Raw genomic sequence first — 6,497 nt, 5'->3', positions numbered from 1 at the left:
AGTGATGATATATAAATATTTATAACAGAATGCTCATCTTAACAATAATACCAAAATATTTTAACTTAAGTGTGTGACCTTCCCGATGCTTTTATTAACAGCATGCTGTTTGGTAAAAAAATGTTTGATTACTTGCCTTGGAAATATGTGTGCTATAAGTCGGAGTGTAATTTCTTGAGTAAAACTAAAACTTTTTTGCTGCGATATAGAATCTATTGAACTTTTGAATATTGATAATTATATAGCAAACTGGATTATTTTGTTAGACTATGAAGTACTAGTTTAAAACTTGTGAACGCCAAACAACTGGTTTTTTGTGATTTATTACGAAGCTACTTTTACAAAGATCATCCTATACCAGAAACCACATGAATTTCAATGGAATTGAGGCAAAGCAGCTTATTTTACTGTAATGTAATTTTTCTAATTTCTTGGCAATATTAGAACAATCAGGTCAAAGATTTTTTACCGGCACGGTTCAGTGACATAAAAGAAAACCAAGGAGTTTATTTATACTGATATAACATATAGATATAATATGTGCAATAGTATCACCTTTGTACATTAAAATCCTCAGAATTATTGTAGATAGTTGATTTTTGATTTATGAGATGAATTGAACAATTATGGTTTGTAAAAATCTAGTTTTATTGCTAGATAAGATGAAAAATGTTTTGAATTACATCTTAATAAATGCTGACATTTTTTCATTAATTCATATAAATTTGAATGACAAGGTGGTGGGTTAGTTAAGCATGTTATACCATGAAGACGTTGCTGGGACAATTGCTGTATTTGTTTGCATGAAAAGGATCCATCCCCTTGAAATGCCAAGCTCCATTACAATGAATGTCGATGGTTGCTATTCCTGAAAATAAGGTTCCGGACCAGCCTTATCTCCCTAGTTTTTGATGTTATGCTGAATATTGCAAGCAACTGAAAAACTGCAGATATGGTACTGGTATTTGTTGTATATTCAGATGCTAAAATTCAATTGAATTGATTTAATGTTCAATTATTGAATATCCTGTAAGGTTTGCGTTGAATTGATGTTGTCAGCTAAGCTGTTGAAGGCATGCCGGATGAGGTACATGTATTATTATTTTTGTTTAATCTCTGGGTAAAGGTACTTTATTTAACACTAGCAAATGATCCTTATATATAATGCAGGCTCATACTAAATCTTTTAGCTTCATCCATCGATATGGTTATCTTAATAGTAAAATTCTGATTCTTTGCTATTGGATTAAAAAAGATTTTTTCATTTCCTTAACCAGAATATAAATTGCAGACATTTGATTTTCTGTTTGAGAGTTGGAACAGTGTGTCATTCCTATTGCCTACTATCGCTATTAGATTAATCTTTGATAGAATTTTACTTTTTTCCCTTCAATTCTCTTTTTTGCCAACATGACTATTCTTGACCATTCTTCATTTACCTAGTATAAACCTTTAATTTATTATTCAAATGTTATTACATTTCTATGGTTTTTATGTTTTTGCTGGCATCGGTAAAGTAAGAAAAGCTAAGCAGTAGGTTTCCAGTTTATAACCCTAACTTTCATTAGTTGCTTATATATGTAGTACTTCTTAAATACATCACTTTCATTTTGCAATGGTTCCAAGTTATAGGAAATTTTGAGATTTGTTTTTGGACTAAAAAATTGATTAACATTGCATAATTTTCCAAATATCTATGGTTATATGATGATGATGATGAAATTATCTGTTTGAATTCTTCTGATAAGGCCTAGTCCCAATCAAATTGGCCTTCTAATTCACTGAAAACTTTGATGGATATAACATTTGCTGTTACTATAGATATAAGGATGAATTTGTATGCTCGTGACCCTGTTCCGGTGCCAAATATTTCATATGATGGTTTTGTTCTGAATCTCGTATCTCTTATCCTGATGTATTTTTATCCATTTCTTTCTTCATTACCTTCATGCTGCTGATATTTTTGCATTCATTTTGCTGAGATGAGAACAGACACCATCACAAGTTGTGGTTCTTTCTTGTATAATGCTCTGATTGGTGACAGATATACTATGACTTGCTGCGCACTAGCTGAATTTTTGCATTTATTGTTCATCAAACTTCAGCTCAGCTATAAAAAGATACAAAGCACACTGGCTTCTTGACAGCAATTATGAATGGCAAGTGTGCAGCAAGTTCATGTACCCACAGTGATTGTTATTAATCAAAGTATATTAGAAATGAAATGCCACATTTTATTATTTGGACGGTATCAAGTAGTTATCTAATTTTAGGTTTATTGCTTTTTACAAAATACATTTTCCAATGAAAATAAATCTGTCAAATATCCAACAAGGATCGGTCTCAGAAAAAAATATTTCTAGGGACCAATTTCTAATGTCTTACTAAATATTAGTTCTTAATTATGTGTAATAGCTTGTAATCTATCCATTTTTTTATTTTTCTAGGTTTTAAAAAGTAGTGGGCCAACCAAACCAGCAAGGCGTTTCTCAGAAGCTGAACGAAAGGCTTTGTTGTCAGCAGATAGTCCCTCTTTAAATGGAGATCACTCACCACCCCATAAACTTTACACAGAAACCAGTTTCATTGACAAAAATCCACTGGAAGATGTCCTACCGGATACTGTTGACGGAAGTCGTAAAAATTCAATACTTTTACTACAGAGTAACCATGTTGTGGATAGTAACAGTTTAAGTGAACCATTAAAAATGGTTACTCTAAAAAAGAGTTTGCGTTTAGAACTGCAAGGAGATAATCAGAGTGATGCTTGGCAATTCGTGGCACCTCTGGCCACGCCAGAGACTATGTCTGATCTGTCAAGTGTTTCTTCAGGTAGTATGAAACGACTGTCAAATGGATCTCAAAAGCGTAGCTCACAAAAACTTCAACCGATCGCACAATCTCCAATGAGAAGAACAAAAACTGAGGGATATTGTTACTATGTTGACACACCGGCAAGTTTAGACTACACTGAGTTCAAGGAGATCTGTGGCCCTCTTGCAATATCTAGTCCAAAAAGCAATGTCAGTCTGAATATTTTCACTACAAAGGCATGTATTGAAACAAATTCGGCTCCAATTTTAGAGCCAGAGTATGACAATAACCGTAATTCAATCATCAGTACTGGTGGTAATCCCCAGGATTCCAAAGAAGTTCGGTTTGACATATTTGGCAAAGATGGTCGCAAAATATCTGGTGAATTCATTAAACCAGAGTGCTGTACGTATATAAGTAATTTGAACAGTCGTATTGATAATAAGCCAGATTCATTAATCGATATTGATGCTTCCGCTGATGCTCGAAATATTGAACCCACGATGTTCCAAAATGTTGCAAATGAAGCTGCCAGCTGTGAGATGCCAACACCTGAAAATCACCATGCGGGCGAATATTCACCAAATAGCTGTAGTACTTCACGTGCCAATTATCATTTGGAGAACCAGTATCAATTAGATATTCCCGATCCATTTGAGTATTGCGCCAATTCCCAACAGAAAATACAACAAAATGACAATGAAGAATTCCCAGGAGTTAATCCACATTTTTCAAATTTGCCAGCTGAAATGAGTCCAAGTAAACGTGTAGATTTAAATTCCGCGGCAGACCTCTCGCAATCCTCCTCGTCATTGGAAGATAGTGATTCAGATATCGATAATCATCTATCACTGCCAATATCGGACGATGTTTTTCTTATCGAAGTGCCTGAACATGAAGCAGACCTTGTGCGTCAGGACAGTGTTGTGTGATGACACTTAAAAAATACACTAATCAAATAAATGATACGCACAGCAGCATTTCCGAAACAGATCTTTGTATAGCCCACCTGTCTATCTTTTTACATACACCATGGACATATGAACCAAGCTTATACGTTCATGCATACACACGTAGAAACAATTGTGTCAAATGAAACTCCCCATACACAATCGTTTTTTGTTCAATAATCCAAATCAAAGGCATATATGATTTCATATATGCAACTTTCATTGCATCATGAGGTTTCATCAAAATGCAGCGAAAATATATTGATAACTTCCAAAATTTGACTGACTGCTATTGTGTGTGCATGAGTGTTCATTTCATATGAGGATAAAACCGTTCAAAACCGAGTGATGTATTTTCAAAAATATTGTAATTGTATGTAGATTTATTTTTGGTAAAATTGTATAATTGTACACACTGAATTGCTGATAAATTGATACTGATTCAGAGTTGATATTTCAAAAAAATTAAAAAACTATATTTCACCTCATTTACAATAATGTGACCATTTTTACAAGCTTGCGTAGTATTTGTTTCTGAATTGATGTTTACCAGCTCAATTCGATTAAGTAAAACCATGCAACTATTTTAGTCAGCTATTACAAGTGTATTGTTTCTGAGTGAACTATGAAATTAGACTCTGTCATATAATAAACCGGTATTATGGCGAGTTGTGTCGAGCTATTGGTTAATTGGTCATCATCAAAGCTAATCATAGGATGTTATTTTCATGGAATTCCTACAAGAACTATTTCAAACGAATTTTTAATTCACCCCAAAATCTCTTATTTGTGTCCTTTTCATTTCAGTATTGATGATATGTAATTTAACGCAGCAAAATACCAGAATGAAAAGACATATGTCCATAGAGTTACTGGAATTTGTATATCATGTACTTACCAGTAGATGTATTCAAGACCTTTACTCTTATAATGTTCTTTGAAACCTAAAAATTTTTAGTGGTGTATTGTACAGGCCTTTTGTACCATTATGTGATACTAGTGTCATAGTAAGATCATATTTTCAATTCACTGTCAATGCTAAAAATAGCTTATGAAATAAACTATGAAGATTATTATGATGACATAGTATATTATATAGAATGCCTATAGTTGTGATGTTATTATTTTTACAAATTGTTGTAAGAATTAGTCGTAATATGTCTAGTCTTCTTCATTTTCAAAACCATCACTTAACAAATTGTGTGGTTCATAATTAAAACTTTCCAAATGTTGTTGCGATTATGTTTTCTATATCTTTTTATACGAAATTTGTTACTGTATTGTAATTAGATATATTTTAGAGTGTAGTAAAATCAAATGATGTACATATTATAGTGAATGTCACCTCAAAACCTTAGACATTGTATTTTACAGGTATATTATATATGTAGTCCGCCTGAAATCAGAATTGTTAATTTGCCTCAGTTGAACCAGTCTTGTTATGTTTTACTAGGATACAGTAGTTTTAATTCCTTCATGTGGCTTAAAATCTAGGGGCTCTCTAGCATTCTTATTCATACAGTCAATTATATTCGATGATAGTTCATGCCCAAGTTTAGGCTCCATTACATGTTAAGAAACCAAGTTGTCCTCCCAAAATTAAAACTTTTTTTGGACAAACTGTTACACCAATATAATTATGATTTCTATTATGGTTTCTATCATTTTATTTTATTGTATGTTATATTTTGTCATATCAAAATCTAGTCATTTACGATTTACCCATTAGTACTAGTCATCTGTCCTGGAAAACTCTCATTCTTAGAAATCTCAATTTTGCAATTTTTTTCTCAATGATAAGTCTTTACTTAATGTTTTTACTTATATTTCCATGTTCATATTTGACCATTTCGATGCAACTGTAGCGATGAATTTTGTCCAGAATTATGTGTGTGCTATTTCTATAAATGCTCTCTTTAAAGGCTTTGCACTTGAAATGTGCCTGCAAAACTTATCTTTTTGCAGCTTTATTATGCTGAGATTACGTATATGTGTTAATAAAAAGACACAAACATTCAATTAGAACTGTTTCTTATATTTTTCTTTTTTTCTAATCTGAGTGATAAGCATTTGTTATAGACGTAATGGAATAGTCCCTCTCATTGTCCAATGCTTATACATTACATCAATTAATGGCCTTCTAGTGTGTTAAAAACTCAAACTACTGAAAGTTTTGGTATATGCAAATCAATTTACATGTACAGTTAACCTCGCTTAATTCATCAGTTAATTCGTATAACTACAATTCGTATAAAAATGAAAGGTCCTAATTTTTTTCCTTTGTTACACCCTTCAATTTCCATTTGATAATTCGTAAATCGTAGCCGTATCTTTAAAAAAAACAATGCGAGGTGTAATTCGTATCACATTGTTCTGCCTGCTGGCAGTGATTGGCAAGCTTATCAATAAGTCGTCCGTCATTGCCACTGAGCGTGCCACATCCATGCAACGCATATTCCCACCAGTTAAAGTCTAAACAAAAACAATGAATGGCTGTAGCAACAATTCTTTACAGGTTTTTATACGAATTAATAGATCAATCGTTAATTCTACGAATTACACATAATACATAGAAAATACGAATTATGTATTATCCGTATGTCTAATTCACTGTCCCAATTAAGCGAGGTTGACCGTGTATTCGCATTGTCACGTGATATGCACCTCTAAACCCTTAAAAGATCAAGACAAAACATATAGAGGTTTGTTATATTATTATTTATTTCACATAAT

Source organism: Tubulanus polymorphus, chromosome 1, assembly GCF_964204645.1.
Source record: "Tubulanus polymorphus chromosome 1, tnTubPoly1.2, whole genome shotgun sequence".
Lineage (NCBI taxonomy): Eukaryota > Metazoa > Nemertea > Palaeonemertea > Tubulaniformes > Tubulanidae > Tubulanus > Tubulanus polymorphus.
This window is presented reverse-complemented; position numbering follows the sequence as displayed.